Genomic DNA, 18,714 nt, shown 5'->3' with positions numbered 1-18,714 from the left:
CCATTGAAGCCATAGAATTTGCATTCTTGTGAGGGGTTAAGTTTCTGTCACAGCCTCAATAATGGCTAGTTAAGATGCAGCCTTAAATGAAGATGAAGCCTCTTTTGGGAACTGTACTGTAACTACATATTCTGCTAGATCTAAGTTTAACAAATATCATGTATGTAATTGTTAAGTTAGCTCAGATGAGAGTTTCATGAATCTGAATATCATTTTGAAAGATGGTATCTTTCCCTGTGTATAACTATCATATAGAAACCAAAACCTCTTGCTCTTACATTCTCACCTTTTCTTCTTCTCACTGGTTTTTAAATACAGTTAGAATTGAGCCCTCAATTAGTTTGGAGCCCAGGCTCATCCAGATAGATGGGAGCACAGGCTGACTAGGTAGCATTCTGTGGGGAGAAAGAATTTCTATCCTCTAGTTTTTAAGGCATTGTATGGCATTGCAAGGTGCATAACATGAATGGAATATGCAAGACTTTCTTACGGTATATCTGTGGTACTTTGTCTCTTTATTCCTTGTCATGAGATATCTTTAAGATGAGGACATCATGTGATGGAGAATAAGATATTAATTTATGGACACTTACAGCTGCCCATGAAGCCTGACAGGTGATAGAACAACAGCTGTGACTTTCCCTGATCTCTTCCCCTCAGATATGTCAACAAATTCCTTGCTGTTATACTTGCTGAATCTTCTCCAGAGGTATATGAGGTAGATAGTTTCCCCTCAATCTAAAGTGTAGTCATTGCCCTCTTGTGGCAATGGTACCTTGGCTCACATGTGTAGCTAGCCAGTAGCAAGCTGTATTCATGTGACATTATCAGCCCTTTCCCAGAAGAACAGTGGTGAGGACTCTGCAGCCTGCAGGACAGGCTTTATCTGCCAAGGGTTCAAATTTGGTCCACAAGGCCTTTCCTTCAAAAAAAAACACTCACCTGCCCCATGCCTGATGTTATATGTGATGTCAGGTGTGGGGCAGGTAGAGATACAGCTGGCAGTGCACAACTGGGAGCCTTAAAGTACGCTCCCAATTGTGTATTGACAAGGGAAAGTAGGCTTCAGCGGATGAGCAATAGAGCCAGAGTTTGCTGGGTAAGCTGCACATAGTGCTTTGAAGTCCCTACTTCAGGACTTCAAAGCTCCCAATCACCTAAATGTCATTTTGATGCCAGGTGATTGACAGATGGGCAACCCCGCCTACTTGTCAAATTTGGCCTATGGAGCTGAAAAGGTTCTCCACTCCTGCAACAGAAGGAGCACAGGATGAAAGTTGCCTTTAAGCCACTGCTCTCACTGGTAAACAAAATGAGCTTATCCCAGGGTGGTTACACAGCATTGCTATTAAGAAACACTGAGGGGCAGGTCATGGCAGCTGACACATCAAACAGGCTGGGGCAGGAGCAGCTAATTGGGTTTTCAAAAAAACCCTGAATATTGTATTCACAGTTTGCATCCATTTATTCCATGTAAAAAATTAAAGCAGGAGAAAAATTTCTGGAAAATTTTCTGTTTCTGGAAAAGCCAAGAGAGTGAGTAGGAATAGGTAGATTGTGTCACAGGAGAAGACAGAGACTTGTAGGAGACAAACAGATCCCAGATCTGGTGACTAAGCCAGCCTTTAGCCTCAGTGGGAGAGGAAACTTAACAGCAAAGTTTTCCTTCCCTCCCAGAGACTTTGTGTTTGTGCATTCCCCCTCTCCCCACACCACCTATTTTAGATATTATTCCTACTTCCCTTCCTCCTCCTTGTCTAAACCTTTACAGAGGCAGTACTCTGCAGTACCACAGAAAAGGTCATCACCACCTCCACACAGTGGGGCTCCATAGCTGTATGGTACAAATAAAAGAATCCAGGTGTTTTTTCCATGTGCGACTTGTCTTCTGTGAAGTGTCTCTCAAAAGCCTGGAATGTGCTATAACAAATGTACCAAAAGCCCAAATGCAACCCGAACTAATGCCTCATGTTGTTCATGGGTTCCTCTGTAACTGAAATAAACTCTAAGATTATTGAAACGTCTCGATAAAAAGACAGATGAAGTGCATACATATTGAAAGCAAAAATTTGTTTAAACATAGTAGAAATTCTGCAACTTTGTAAATATTGAAGAATACTACTGCTATGTAGTGCATGACCCTTTGACTTAATGGATTTTATATCACTATTATTGTTATTAAATTTATATCCTGCTCTTCCTCCCAGTAGGATCCTAGGGCAGCAAACAAAAACAAAAACAGACTTTAAAATATATTAGAACAAAACATTTTTAAAAACATTTTTTTAAAAAAAAGCTTTAAAAAAGCTTTAAAGAGCTTTGAAAAGCAATTCCAACACAGATGCAGATGAAGATAAGATCTCTACTTGAAAGGCTTGTTGAAACAGGAAGGTCTTCAGCAGGCACCAAAAAGATAACAGAGATGGTACTTGCTAATATTTAAGGGGACCTCGTCCTTATCTGACTCCTCTCCCTGATCTAACTCCCCTTGCGCCTGGGGCGCAACACCACCGAGTCCAGGCAGCGGTCCAGGGCTTGCACGGCCTCTCCCAATTCAGATGTCACAGAGAAATAGAACTGGGTATCGTCAGCATACTGCTGACACCTTGCCCCATATCTCCTGATGACTGCTCCCAAGGGCTTCATATAGATGTTAAACAGCATGGGGACAAGATAGTACCCTGCGGCACCCCACAGCACAACTGCCAGGAGGCCAAAAGACAATCACCCAATGCTATTCTCTGAAAATGACCCTGGAGATAGGATTGGAACCACTGTAAAACAGTTCCTCCAATATCCATCTCACCAAGTTGACCCGGAAGGATGCCATGGTTAATGGTATCAAAAGCCACCAACAGATCAAGTAAGAATAACAGGGTCGCACTCTCCCTATCCTTTTCCAGATAAAGGGCATCCATCAGGGTGACCAAGTCCAATTCAGTCCCATAACCAGGCCTGAACCCAGACTGGAATGGGTCAAGATAATCTGTTTCATCCAAGAGTACTTGCAATTGTTGCACCACAACCCTCTCAGTCAACTTCCCTAAGAAGAGGGTATTTGCGACCTGGCGGTAGTTGTCACATATCAATAGGTCCAGGGTCGGCTTTTTCAGGCGTGGTCAAATCACCGCCTCTTTGAGGGTGGCGGGAACCACTCCCTCCCACAATGGTGCGTTGACCATACCATGGATCCACTCAGTCAACCCCCCTCGGCAAGCTTTAATAAGCCAAGAAGCCAAGGGTTGAGAGGATACGTTGCTGTCCACATCGTCACAAGCACCGTGTCCATGTCATCGGACCGCATCAAATGAAACCAATCCAAAGAAGTTGCAGCAGACGTTGCACTGGACACCACAATGGGGACTACACTAGATGTGGATGGGGCATCAAGATTGCTATGAAGATGAGCAACTTTACCCTCAAAGTGCCTTCCAGACAATTCACAGTGGGCCTCCAAAGGGTCTAAAACGCCATTTCCTGGAGTTGATGTCCACGGACCCCTGACAGTATGGAAAAGCTCCACTGGACAGCTACTTGAGGATGCGATGGAGGCAGAGAAGTGAGCCTTTTTTGCTGCCCACACCACCACACAGTTCACACAGTTTTGTCATTTTACTTGTGTCCAATCAGCCTCAGAGCATGTCTTTCGCTACTTGTGCTCTAGCCATCGTCCAGCCTGTTTCATTGCCCTTAGTTCACTGGTGTACCAAGGTGCAGACTGGGCTCCACAGTGCTGGAGAGGGCGCTCAGTGGCAACCGGGTTAAGACCCCAATGCGCCTTGTTCCACAATGTGACAAGAGCTTTAACAGGGTCACCTGCTCTATCTGCTGGGAACTCTTCCAGGGCATTCAGGAATCCAGTGGATTCCATTAGTCTCCAGTCCCAGACCATCTTAATCTGTCCATCACCCCTGCAGGAGAGGATTGGAGCCATGAGTCTAAACTTTACCAGGAAGTGGTCTGACCACAACAATGGGTTAACATCCACCTCCCCATCTCCAGACCACCCTTTCCTTCATCTGGAGCAAAAACTGAGTTGAGGGTGTGTCCTGCTCTAAGTGTTGGACAGGTGACAACTTGAGACAGCCCCATGGTCATCATGGAGGCCATGAAGTCCCAAGTCAGAACACTAGAGGCAGCCTCAGCACAGACATTGAAATCATCCAGGACTATCATTCTGGGCTCCTCCAATACCACAGCCGAGATGGTCTCCGCCAGAGAAGCTGCTAGGTAGTAGGGTAGATGCTGTACCAGCAGCAATCCTACTTTACTGACTCCTTGGCTTGACACCAGGTGCAAGCCCTCACAGCCAGCTCCAAGACATTGTGGTATCCTGGTAATAGAGATGGAAGTTCTGTAGACCACAGCAACCCCTCCCACTCATCCCTGCAGCCTGTGCTGTATTGCACCGAGTAGCCAGGTAAGCAAAGATGGTGAGATCAACTCCTCCCAGCTCACCCACCCAAGTCTCTGTATCACACACCAAATTGGCATCCACATCCATGATCAAATCGTGGATGAGTGTGGTCTCTTTGTGTACTGATCTGGCATTAAACAACAGCGCACACATAGGCTAGTGGACACAGCAGATGAGTAACCAGAAACCCATCCATGAGAAGAGTGGGAGCGAGGCACAAGGCATAGATAGCCTTGCCCTCGTCTTCTATGATAGTTCATCACCTCCCCATGGCTATACCTCCCTCTACCCATGATCACTGAAATTGGGATTCCTTGTTACCAAGACTCCCCCTTAACACATGTTGTTGACACAACAAGAGCCCACCTACAAAACCTACTAGAACCAGTTATCCCAGTACGCCTCTGAGAGAGTTGAGAACAGCCAGACATGCTCAATATCTTTCACACAGGGCCTATCTACTCCCCCCCCGTCTCACAACCAGGGAGAGCCAGCCTTCTGCCAGTTGCAGACACGATCTGAAGGCATCTGGCGACTTCCTACTATCATTCAGTTTACTGCACAGGCTCTCATATTGTGCAGGAACTACACATGCACCTTATACCCTCCCCATTACCAATCTCCTCTAGATTGGTTAAAAAAAACAGGAGGAGATAGCGCCCTCACCCTCAAGATTCCCTAAGATGTTACGATACCCTTTGGTGTTTCCCCTTCGGTGGTGACCCCACCACCCAAGGACTGCCAGGCTTTTATGCCCCCTGACCCAGCCTGGAGCTGATGCAAGAGGCTGCAAGATTAACGACAGCCTCTCTCTGGATTCAGGGTCAGGTTGATGTTATGTGCCTTCAAGTCGATTATGACTTATGGCGACCCTATGAATCAGTGACCTCCAATAGCATCTGTCGTGAATCACCCTGTTCAGATCTTGTAAGTTCAGGTCTGTGGCTTCCTTTATGGAATCAATCCATCTCTTGTTTGGTCTTCCTCTTTTTCTACTCCCTTCTGTTTTTCCCAGCATTATTGTCTTTTCTAGTCAATCATGTCTTCTCATGATGTCTCCAAAGTATGATAACCTCAGTTTCATCATTTTAGCTTCTAATGGTAGTTCTGGTTTAATTTGTTCCAACACCCAATTATTTATCTTTTTCACAGTCCATGGTATGCGCAAGCTCTCCTCCAGCACCACATTTCAAATGAGTTGATTTTTCTCTTACCCACTTTTTTCACTGTCCAACTTTCACATCCATACATAGAGATCGGGAATACCATAGTCTGAATCAGAGCTTGGAAAAGTTATTTTTTTGACCTACAACTCCCATCAGGCCAATCCAGTGACCATGCTGTCTGGGGCTGATGGGAGTTGTAGTTCAAAAAAGTAACTTTTCCAAGCTCTGGTCTGAATGATCCTGACTTTAGTGTTCAGTGATACATCTCTGCATTTCAGGACCTTTTCTAGTTCTCTCATAGGTCCCAATCCTTACAGCACCTACCAGGAACCTCAGCTGTAACAAGAGACAGCAACCCAGGGTAGCAAGCAAGCAAGCACCCGGATGCTCAAGTGCTCATTCCCAGGGAGTTACAACACATGTGGTGGAGAACAATCGCAGATGATAAGAGGAAAACAGTGGAAGTAAGAGCTGTCTTCACAATGAATATCAGAAGTTCTAGATGAAGCCTGTCTTTCACAAAGACGCTACCAAACCACTACAAAACAAACAGAAGTCTACAAATGTTGTTATGCTGCTTTCACTGCAAGTTAACGTTTCCTGCATTCAGTATAGTTATCTGTTCTACCAGACTGTTGGTTGGAGTGGCACACATCATTATAAGAATTTCCTGCAGCTCCTGTGTTGCTCCTCTATAGTCATTACAGTCTAGACTTGTCTTTACTTAACTGGATCTGTGTCAGGATAGACTCTCACAACAATATTTTCTCTACTCCACAATCTTCATGGTTTTTGGCAGTCTCTTTATTCACTCCCCAAAAGTGTTTGTTTTGTACATGGTAGGGCAAAACAGGGAAGAAAGTGAAGAAAAGATTTTGCCACTTCATATGCCCCCCATCACACCCTTAGTTAATTATAGTTAACAATGGTTAAGGGTTACATTAACACTGAGTTTAGTCATTATTATTAATTCTAAACAGCATTAAGCTATGGCTAAGTTCTTTGCCAGTTTCTGATTCCTAGCTGACAAGTAAAACTTCTTCTATTATCTTGGGTAAAAGACTGATATTGGTATTTATCTTAGTCACTAGGTAGAGCAATCCTAACCCCTGCCAGGAAGCAGCAGGGTGGAGTAGAGTGCTCCATCAGCCACTGCATTGCAAGCCTTGCTGGCTCATACTGTCCAGGTTGGAAGGTGGTGGTAGTAGATGATTTTTATCTGTTTTTCTGTGCCAACCCTAGGCCTGAGAATAGCACCCCTGCTGATGAACTGCCCTAAAACACCTTGTTTCAAGGTTTTCCGATGGCTACTGCCAGGGGAAAGAACTACTGACAATAGCTTTTCTCCCAATGCTTGAGTTTGGCAGAGCATAGGATAAAATGCATAAACGTTATTAGTAATGCCAAGACCATATATATGATAGATAAAAAATAAATATTATTTTGTGCATATAAGCTAGTTTCCAACATTCTGTCAAATTTTCCCAGCACTCCTTCCCATTCTAGTGTGGCCAAGAAAGAAAGCCCAGCATGGGGCCACACTGGTTGGATCAGGCCTGGTTCTGAATGGCTGGGATTGCCCCCATTCCAAAGTTCCTATATAAAAAATCCTGCCATTAAGGAGAAAATAAAAGCACTTCCTAACTATTGAGAGAGTTTGGATGTGTGAGTTATATAGATGAATCACACTCAATATATATATATATATATCTGTATTTGATTTGAATGTGACCAGAAGCTTAAAGTGTTTCCACATACGTGATAGTTGGAAACCGTGGTGACATAACATACATTTAAAACTTATTATACTATTACTCTCACTAGTAACATGAATCAAATGAAAAACCCTCAGGAATAGTGCTGACCTCTGAAACATTTAAGTAAAATTATACTTCATGTTATTCACAAAAATTGGAAAGATAAGACTGTAATACTTAGTGTGTGTGTGTGTGCAAACCAAAGGCGGTTGAACCATCCTATGTCAAACTATTCATTTGTTGACAATATTTGGATTTTGAAACAAACACCCGTATTTGTCAAGATAGTAATTTGCCACTTGTGCCATTTAGAGTTATGAGGCAGAGGGAGTCATGATTAACATATTGTAGAGAAGAGTGGGAATATAATTTGTCACATAGAGGGTCTATAACAAAAACCTATTGAGCATGTTTTTAAAGTAATACAGTGTCAAGAAGTGCCAAAAGATATTTGGACACATGAAAATACATGTAGCTGCTTAGGAGAGAAAAAGACTCTGGTAGGATTGTATTTTCTCCATTAGGCATCTGTCAGCAAGTAAACGCTATGAAACCAATATTACTATGACATTAAAAAAAACCCCAATGAGTTTTACAGATTGGATTTACAAACTTTATTGCATTTTTGCAGCATGATCCTATACATGTCTAACTGGAAGTAAGCCCCGCTGAGTTTCCAAGTAACTGTGCTTAGTGTTGCAGCTATAGAAAAGTAATCTCTTTGAGGCAGTTTTTCTTTTCGTGCCACTGAGCTCTAGACCAAGAATAGGACTGCAGTGAAAAATGAACAGTTTGAACAGCTGGCACTCACAGTTGCTTGCTCTGACACTTTTTTTTCTTATGGAGGGAGTGTGTAGGAGATGAATCTGCAATCACCATGTTGGTGCTAGTTCCTATAGGGAATTTAGCTATTGAGAATCTGCTTTGTGGAACATTTGCTACATGTCAGCATTCTGAACTGCAGAGTAAGTATTTTAGCTCCCCAAGGTTTCACAATAATACCTCAGTTAACAAAGTATATGCATTCCTGGACATTACCGCCCAGAGAGCTTCGGCTATGGGGCGGTATACAAATTAAATAAATAAATAAATAAAAATAACAGAAACGTTGGTTCCACAGGTAGAAATAACATGGAAAGAATAGGGATAGGTTCCTACATCACAAGAAAGAAGAGCAGTTCAGCAAACTTTTTATTCAAAACTCCTGAACTTACAAGATCTGAACAGGGTGGTTCATGACAGATACTCTTGGAGGTTGCTGATTCATAGGGTCGCCGTAAGTCATAGTCCACTTGGAGGCACATAAGAACAACAATACCATGTCTGAAATGAAGCAATCAGGTCAGGTAAGCCTTGCATACAGGGATGCCTGCCTTGCCTTTTTTTCTTTTATCATGTAGCATCTTGCTATAGCACAGTTTTGATCACAGTTCTCCTCTCTGCACACTACGTATGCTCAGCAGGCAAGGGACAGCCACCGCCACCCCGCTCTGTCTCTCTCTGTACCATCCTCCCCCACACGAGGCTGCAGTAAAAATGCTTCCAGGGCCCCCAAAGCACTGTTTACTGTGGAGGTGCCTGTGCCACCTGGCAAGGAGAATCATTCCAGCCACATGTGAAAGCTGCCTGCAGCAGGCGTAATCCAGTAGACAAGGAGGCACATGCCCCTCCCACACCCCAAAAAGACTTTGTTAAAAGGAGCTTCTTTCCTGGAGGATTTATTAACTGAGGAATTACTCTACTTCCTCTGAAACAATGTCTGAAACAAAATTGCATTAAGACATTGAAACCATTTGTCTTCGTTACTTATAGCTGTATATCTAATGCATGCAAGGAAAATAAAAAGCCCTAAGATTTGTCCATCTGCACAGATGTTTTGAATGCTATTTCATGTGCACAAAAGCCTTTTCAGTGCTGCATTATAAATAAGCCCAATGTGGACTGGGCAGTGTCATGCTGAGGACTTCATGAAACATTATGTATTTTCTATATAGCTAGAACTTCAGTGAGGGAAAATTGTGAATCCCAAAGTGTGAGAATGTCATAGGTGACAATCACACGTCTGTTTCACAGTACACATGGTGTATAGGACCTGGTAAACTTCAAGCAGCTGTGTCTTTGCAGGCACAGCACATGTGCACAAGGTGTAATAGGCAAATATTCAATCATCACATCAGACTATGTGTGGGCTTTTACACTCCTTCCTACACTGAATTGCTTTTCAGACAGGAAATGTATAATGTTTGACAGGCCCTCAATCACACTGTGAGAGGGCACTCATGCAGTCTTGAATCTAGGCTGATGAAAACATAAGCTTAGCAAGACATAAGAAACCAGCTGCGGCACAGTATAATTTCTAATGCTGATTGTAAATGTAAGCAGATTACTGTTTGTTTTTGTATTTTAATTTTTAAATAATGGATAAATTTATGTTCTCTTTGAAAGTAACAGCAATTTTGAACTTACAACATAGACATTTTGCTGTTACATTTCTTAAGCACTCTTATACCTTAAGTAACTGGGGGGGGTAGTCAAATCTTGACCAAGGGTTCACTTGGTACTGTGGCTTAGTGGTAGAGCATCTGCCTTGCATGCAGAAGATCCCAGGTTCAATCCCCGGCATCTCCAGGAAGAGCTGGGAGAGACTCCCTGTCTGAAACCCTGGAGAGCTGCTGCCAGTCGGTATAAATAGTAGCAGCTAGATAGACCAATGGTCTGACTCATTACAAGGCAGCTTCCTATGCTCCTAACTATGTTCCTAACTAGCAAATGGGGTAACTCATGATCATACTGCTGCAAAGAAATTGAAATGCAATCCTTACATCTACCAGTTTAGCTTAAATTCCCTACTTGCTGACTTATGTTTTAGCCCAGATACCCTATGTGTGGAGGAGGGAAGATATAACTGTTGTGAAGCACAGCTTAGTAAATTGGCTTGCTTTAAAATATCTGAAAGGCCTTCTCTTTGAGCCAGGCTGCTTGCCTAATATGACAAGGGAAGGCAATGGAAGAATACACAACATGCCCCCAGAAGGCCCCAGGTTCAGTTCCCAACATCCAGCTAGAAGGACCACAGGTAACATCCTGGGAAAAACTTTTAGCTAAGACCTTGGAGAGGGTATACCAGTTAGAGCAAATAGTACAGGGCTGGCTGGCTGGAGCAATGGTCTAAGCTGGTATAAAATAACTTCATATTTCTGCAATGCAGTACATTTCATCTTGTTCATTTAAAATTTCTAGCCTGCTTTGTAACTGCACGAGGCTTACAGAACAATCATCAGAATAAAATCCCATTCAAATCACAGTAAAACCACAATACAATTTATGCAAACAATATGGTGAGTATTTTTTTTATTCAAGGCCAAACAACATATTAATCTGAAAAAAGCTAATTTAAAACACATGTCAGAAGAAGGTGGATCAGGTGGTTGTTTCTGTTATATATACCATAGCATGAGACCCTTGCCTGAAGGCAGGGGCACTCTTAATAGGGCCACTTCTGATGTTAAAGTGTGTGGAGAGAAGGTGGTTCTTTAGATAACCTGGTACCAAATGGTATAGACTTTAATAGTAAATAAATACTATCTTTTAAAAACTATTTGGTAACAAATACAGATCTTGAGAACAGATGTGATATGTTCTCAGTGGTCACTCAGTATTGTAGCATCAGAACACCTGACAATTAAAGTCACTATATCTTGGTCTGAGCCTAGCAATTAGGGTCTTTGTAACTGCAATCCAGTGGCTCCAGTGCATCTTCTAGAGCTCTACTTGTGTTGTTCCTTCTTATATAAAAGAGAAAGGCTCCTGCTGTTCTTTCCTACATGAAGGAAAAAGATTGGCTCTCTGTCTGCATACAGCACCTCTCTATACAAAAACAGAAATCTCTTTAAGTTAGATTAAGCCTGCCTTGATAGGTTCAAGGGTATGGAATGGCCTGCAAAATGCATTTAAAATTTTTGAATTAGTATGTGCAAATGAACCATGGTGTTCTTCTGCTCTAGCAAAGTGATTTGTACTGAGCACTTGATCTGTGGACCAAAAGAAATGTGTGACTGTAGTAGCAATTACAGTAGATATTGCAACAAAATGTTATTGCCTTGACTAGGACACAACAGTGAAAGTAATAAGCAATCAGCTCTGATACAAAAAATAATTGGTAATACTGTGCACATATAAGAATGCTGCTGTGTGTTCTAAACATCAGCACATTTGTGCTAGAAACACAGTGAGATTCTGTGTCTGGTGTATAATAGGTCGTAGAATATATGTAAAGGAACAAGAACTTGTAAGTTTTAAGTTGTTGGGATTCAAAAGAGTTTTCAAGTTATGAAATGTGATTCCTTAAAAAGGGCAGTCACCAAGTACAATTCATGTCTATGGAAATTGCTATATACAATTCACTGTATTAACATAAGTTCATTCATTCAAAGTATCCTATAAATAGGGGTTTTGTTCCAATCTGCAAAATGCTTGGGCACGTACTATATGCCTGATTCAATGTGAGCACTTGCCTCCTCCCTAGCAGCCCAGGATGGGGGTTGGTGGTTGTACTATATAATGACTCTAACATTGTTTGTAATGTAGTTAGCTTAGGTGTCTTGTAAGAAGTGATAATTTTGAGATTATGCTTTTACCTGAGGTGCACTATAGATTTAAACAAATGAATTAACATTCTTGAACAGTGTGCTTACATGATAGTTATTTTGATATAACATCGTTCCCTGCACTTGAATCAATTTCAATACTTGTTGTGGTTGGGAGGGTAGGGTTGCCAGGTGTCTGGATTTTGTCCAGAGACTTTAGATTTTTGGGATCTTCTCCGGGTCTCTGGGTAATTCCCCTTAATCTCCGGACTCTCAGCTTTCATTTAGAAAAAAATTAACTTTCTAGGTAGTCTGGTTCTCAAGACATGCACCAAAATGTTAGCTGTCCCCCGCAAGTCTGTTAAATGAGCTCGTAGCTGGCTGCTCTAACCCCGCCCTTTCAGGTTTGTAGCCAATAAGTGTTGATCTCCAGGCAGTACCAAGACCACATTGCAAGGCCTGAAAACTGTTGCTTGATAAATTGAGTAACTGTACAGTTTTCAGTCTTTTTCTCTCTTGTGTGCACAAGGCAAACAAGTTTAAATTTTCCTGGGCTGTTGAAGAGGGTAGGATTTTGAAAACCTTCCCAATATGAATTTTTAATCCAATACTTGCTTTTCTGGGAGTAAAGATGCAAAGCTAATCCCACATACCTAGAGTAAACCCCATTGTATTCAATAGGACTTGCTTTTGAGTAGACAGGGTTAGGATTGTGCTGTAGATTAATGGGACTTTTGAGTGAATATAGCAGAGAATTGTCTTTGTGTTGTAAATCTGCCTCCCCCCTTGCAATCCTATATTTAAAGCAATTAGGCAGAGCTTACATAGGTATCACTGCTTTTATTATGTAGGAATTTATACTGATTTTTATATTTAAATCGTTCTGCAATGACCAACTGGTTTTGATAATAAACTATTGTATGGGGTCTATGTATTTTTACATCTCCAGTTTGTGTGTTTATATGAAGTATTCCCAACAACGCTGTGAGGTAGGATTGGTGATTGGAAACCAAAGCACCTCACAACAAGAAATAAATCCCTTTAAAATCCAAAAACCATAAAAACAAGTATAAACAGTTGCAAAACAGCTTAAAGAAGTATGATACCGAATTTTGGGATGGGTGAGTGAAGTTTCTTATCACTTGAGATTGCAGTTCTATGCATGCCTCCCTGTTTGAGTAAGACCCATTGAATGCATTGGGACTTAACATAGGATTGTACTGCAAATATCTTTAAATATTGTTTAAATAATAAACATCTTTGACAGTCATGCGTATATAAATATTTACTCATTTAAAGCACATGACTTCCCCTAAAGAATCCTGGGAATTGTAGTTTCCCCCTCACAGTTAATAGTTCCCACCACCCTTAACAAACTACAGTTCCCATGATTCTGTGGTGTGATTCATGTGTTTCAAATGTGTGTTTAATGTGCTTTAAGTTAATGGTGTGTATCTGCCCTACGTATGATGTGCATTCATTAGTGAATTGAAAAGAACGATTTCAAAAGATACTTTTTTAATACGGGAAGGGCTGTAGCTCAGTGGAAGGGGAAAAGCTTTGCATGCAAAGGTCCAAAATTCAATTTCTGGAAAACGCTATTGCCTGGAATCCTGGAGAGCCTATGCTAGTCCATGTCATCAGTACTGAGCTAGATGGTACCAAATGGCCTGAGTCGGTACAAGGTAGATTCCTTTGTTCCTAAAAGTGGAAAGTGACCCAAGGGCCACAGTGACTCCAAAATTTATGTATGCATTTTATTTACAACACTTATATAATGCTCTATTGTAAAAAATCTCAAAGTGTTGTAAAAAATCTCAAAGGAATTAAAACAATTAGATATTGGCAAAAACAGTTAAGACAGGTATTTAAAAACATGCAGAATAATAAAACCAACGATGAGTTCACAACAGACTAAAAACACAATAGCTTCTACATGCCTGGGTAGACTTGCCTAAACAAAAATGTTTTTAGCAGGTACTGAAAAGAGTACAATGAAGGTGTCTGCCTAATGTCAATAGGCAAGGAGTTCCAAAGCATAGATGCTGCCACACTAAAGGACTGATTTTTTACAAGAGCAGAACAAGTACTGTGTGGCACCTGTAGCATGGAAAGTACACCTTGAACTTGGCCTGGTAGCAAATTGGCAACCAGTGCTGATTTCGGACCAGAGGTAATGTGCTGACAGGGTGTCAGTCATGTCAGCAATCATGCCACAGCATTCTGCACTAACTACAGCCCCCGGATCAGGTTGTGCTGCATGGGGTTTTCTGTGTCTTTGGCTGACAGGCTGATAGGATTTGTTTAGTTTTGGTTTTTGGTTATGAATCCTGACTGGTTGTGGGATGCTGAGTGTTTTGCCTCACTCATAGGAATTTTGTTGTGGTTTGTATGGTATTGCATTTAGAAAATCATCAGTGTCTTTTTCTTTTTCTATTTGCATTTCATTTGCTTTTAACCTCACTCCCTTACATGCATAGAAGCAACAACAGTGGTACCATGCACTCAGCTTGCATGATGGCTTGTTTCTTGCCCAATATTGGTAAAGAGAATTCACATACTGGGAAGTGTGTCTGCAATTGTTGTTGTTCCCAAGCTACTGTCTGTGAACGTAGACCAAACCATGTGCTTTTTCTCTCTGTCAGTTATTAGTCACTGGTATTTGGTTGCTGTCAAAGTGTTTATAGCAGCCCATAGGGTAGACAGAAAAGGGTAGAGAATCTTCTTACTCTTACTCATTTCTCAAACTTCTTTCTGAAGTGAAGGGTCAAATCTGTAAAGTTTGGAGCAGCCATGTTAAAAGGTAGGGGCAGGGCATTCCAGGCAGGGGTTGCCAACCTTGCTTGGATATGGATGTCTCTGCAGAGGATCCCTAGTCAAGCTTTACCAATAGCACAATCCAAACCATATCTACCCACAAGTAAGTCCTATCAAGTTCTATGGGGCTTAGTGTGTTTAGAATTGCAGCCTTCAGGGGCGTCTCTTTGATTGCTCCTGTCTAACACCTCCACGACACCGGGCTTCTTTCTCCCTACAATTGCCTTATGGTAAGCCCTTCTTGCCAGAAGGAAGAAGGCTAGATTAAATATTCCATACCCAGGCTCTCTAAGCAGGTGAGAAGGAATGTTCCCATAACTTCAGCTGGACCTGGAAACCTCCTCATTTTCAATCAGAGGAATTTTTTGTTTGAATGGTATGCTCCAAGCAACTGTGGCTGATGATTAATGTATCATGTTTAATTACATCACTAGGGCCTGCCCCTATTACATCACTAGGGCCCACTCCTGTGACATCACTGGGGCACACCCCATGACATCACTAGGGCCCACCCCGAAACCTCAGGATTTGGGATGCTTCTGACCTGGCAGCCTGGGGGGGGGGGATCAGCAGTTAAACTGATTTTAAAAAGAAGTGCAGCTCTTGACTACTGTTTCATTTGGTCTTAACAGATGATATCTAAATAACTATAGAGGCAAGTGGAACTTGCAACAAATTTGTTGCAGCATGGAGTGCTCCTGTTCAGTATGCCCCAACAGTTGATCAGCATTCTGTCATCACTGAGCATATTTATTCTTAATTGGGTTGTTCTGAGTTCCTTTCTTTAGGGTTTTTTTCCTTCTAAAGACCCCCAAAAAACATACTTGGGGCTTCCCCAAGCCTGTTAATCTGTAAAGTTTGGAGCAGCCATGTTAAAAGGTAGGGGCAGGGCATTCCAGGCAGGGGTTGCCAACCTTGCTTGGATATGGATGTCTCTGCAGAGGATCCCTAGTGGGTGATTCGATCATCCCTCTTGTGAGTGGATGGTGCTGATTTGGCTATATCTACAGTTGTAGAGTGAGTTTGCTATTGTTGTTATGTGCCTTCAAGTCGATTATGACTTATGGCGACCCTATGAATCAGTGACCTCCAAGAGCATCTGTCATGAACCACGCTGCTCAGATCTTGTAAGTTCAGGTTTGTGGCTTCCTTTATGGAATCAATCCATCTCTGGTTTGGTCTTCCTCTTTTTCTACTCCCTTCTGTTTTTCCCAGCATTATTGTCTTTTCTAGTGAATCATGTCTTCTCATGATGTGTCCAAAGTATGATAACCTCAGTTTCATCATTTTAGCTTCTAGTGACAGTTCTGTTTTAATTTGTTCTAACAGCCAATTATTTGTCTTTTTTGCAGTCCATGGTATGAGCAAAGCTCTCCTCCAATACCACATTTCAAATGTGTTGATTTTTCTCTTATCCCCTTTTTTCACTGTCCAACTTTCACATCCATACATAGAGATTGGGAATACCATGGTCTGAATGATCCTGACTTTAGTGTTCAGTGATACATCTTTGCATTTGAGGACCTTTGCTAGTTCTGTCATAGCTGCCCTCCCCAGTCCTAGCCGCCTTCTGATTTCTTGACTATTGTTTCCATTTTGGTTAATGGCTGTGCCGAGGTATTGATAATCCTTGATAAGTTCAGTGTCCTCATTGTCAACTTTAAATTTGAGTTTGCTATTAGTATATAGAAAAATATAACTGGTGGGCAGAGTTTACCATTCCAGCCTGCTCCACGAGCTAGAGGGAGCCCCAGCTGACGAAGCGTCAAGGCCCCAGCTGACAAAGCATCAAGGCGAGTTAAGCAGCAGAGCGAAAAGAGGGTAAGTAGCTCCCATTTATTCCATTATTTAATTGAAGTAAAACAGTTCAGAGCAATAAGTAATAAGGGCAGCCCAAGGTCACCCTGAGCTAGGAGCCAAATCCTGAAAGAACCTATATCTTAGGAGACAGATCCTAGGAGAAGGAAGCCCATAGAAAGCTAGTTTTCAACACCACCCTAGCAGGAAAGCTTCAGGGGACACTGTAAACAAGGCTAAATTCCAGTCGGAGAGAAGGGGGAAAAGGAAACTCCACCGACACATACAGGGAGAGAGTCAGCTCAGTCCTTGCTAAAAAGGGCAGCTTCAGCCTTCCTGAAACACAACCACAAGCTCTGTTTCCCTAGGTTAAAGAAAGGTCAGGCTGTTCTAGGTGGGAAAACAACAAACACAAAAGACTTGCCTGGAAGGCGCAGCCCCTTGATTAGATTAAAAGCAGCCAAAAGCTTAAACAGCCCCGCCCCTCGCTCAGGAAGGAAGCCTGCCTTCCTGCCTTCAAAGGCCCCAGCTGACAAAGCATCAAGGCGAGTTCGGCAGCAGGGCGAGTTCGGCAGCAGGGCGAGTTCGGCAGCAGGGCGAGTTCGGCAGCAGGGCGAGGAGGCCAGGGCGAGGAGGCCAGGGCCCCCCACTCTGCCCATCTGTTTCCTAACCTCAACTAAACTGCAGTCTCCAACCCATTGATGTAATAAACCTTAAACAAAACTATGCAGGTAAGAAGCCAGCAGGGGTGTGGGGGCTTTCCAGTGTTTTGCACCGCCTGCAGCATGTACGACTATCTGCCTGTTGGACAGAAGTCGTGGGTGTGCTCTCGGTGCAATGAGCTCCTGGCTCTCCGGGAACGACTTCATTTCCTGGAGGCCAAGGTGGCGGACCTGGAAAAGCTGAGAGAGGCGGAGAGGTGTGTGGAGGAGGCCTTCAGGGACGTTATAGCTGTGTCCCACTCCAACGATGATAGCTCTCCTGCTATCATGGACAACGATGGTCTCGGGGAAGGAGAGCATCCAGCTGAGGAAGAGGGAAACGATCCCTTAGAAGGGACCCATTCCTTGGGGGATGAGCAGCCATCCTCTCGTGCCGAGGATATATCTCCAGGGGGTGGAGGGATCCTTGTAGTGGGTGATTCGATCATTAGGAACATAGACAATGGGGTGTGTGATGGGTGTGTAGACCGCAAGGTGTTTTGCCTGCCTGGTGCGAAGGTTGCGGATATCGCCCGTCGTTTAGATAGTTTGGTAGACAGTGCTGGGAAGGAGTCAGTGGTCGTGGTGCACGTTGGCACCAACGACATGGGGAAATGCAGCCGTGAGGTCCTGGAAGCAAAATTTAGGTTGCTAGGTAGGATGCTGAAAGCCAGGACCTCCAAGGTGGCTTTCTCTGAAATGCTACCAGTTCCACGCGCAGGACCAGCCAGACAGGCCCAGCTTCGCAGTCTCAATGCGTGGATGAGAGGATGGTGTCGGGTGGAAGGGTTCGGATTTGTTAGGCACTGGGGAACATTTTGGGACAAGCCGGGCCTGTACAAAAGGGACGGGCTCCACTTGAACCAGAATGGAACCAGACTGCTGGCACTTAAAATTAAAAAGGTAGCAGAGCAGCTTTTAAACTGACTGAGGGGGGAAACCCGACAGGAGCTGAGAAAGGTCCGGTTCGGAATAAACCTCCCCCCTGGGATAAAAACCAAAGAAATGATGAAATTTTAAAAGGGGTAGGCCTAGAAGTAGGCATTGTGAGAGCAGGGGCACAGGATATAAATTCAGAAGAGCAAAATTACCACAGGCCTAACCACAAGTGCCAAAGACACTTGAAGAGAGACACTGCTTACAAGTGCCTGTACGCTAATGCTAGGAGCCTCCGAACCAAGATGGGAGAACTGGAGTGCTTGGTCTTAGAGAAGAGCATTGATATAGTGAGCATAACCGAGACCTGGTGGAATGGAGAAAACCAGTGGGATACGGTTATCCCTGGATATAAACTATATCGGAAGGACAGGAAAGGACGTATTGGTGGCGGAGTCGCTCTATACGTGAAAGAAGGCATTGAATCCAGCAAGCTCGAAACCCCAAAAGAGGCAGACTCCTCCACAGAATCGTTGTGGGTGGTGATACCATGCCCCAGGAGGGACTTAATACTGGGAACGATCTATCGTCCCCCTG

General features: G+C 43.1%; 1 protein-coding gene across 10 annotated transcripts in view; it reads left to right on the top strand.

Moving 5' to 3' along the window:
• Positions 1 to 18,714, top strand: part of FYN (FYN proto-oncogene, Src family tyrosine kinase) — a 189,289-nt gene that overhangs the window by 59,728 nt on the left and 110,847 nt on the right. The gene's annotated exons all lie outside the window — the stretch shown is intronic.

Source organism: Rhineura floridana, chromosome 4 (genome assembly GCF_030035675.1).
Source record: "Rhineura floridana isolate rRhiFlo1 chromosome 4, rRhiFlo1.hap2, whole genome shotgun sequence".
NCBI classification, from domain to species: Eukaryota; Metazoa; Chordata; class Lepidosauria; order Squamata; family Rhineuridae; genus Rhineura; species Rhineura floridana.
The sequence above is the reverse complement of the archived record's forward strand: the minus strand, read 5'-3'. Positions and strand labels throughout refer to the sequence as shown.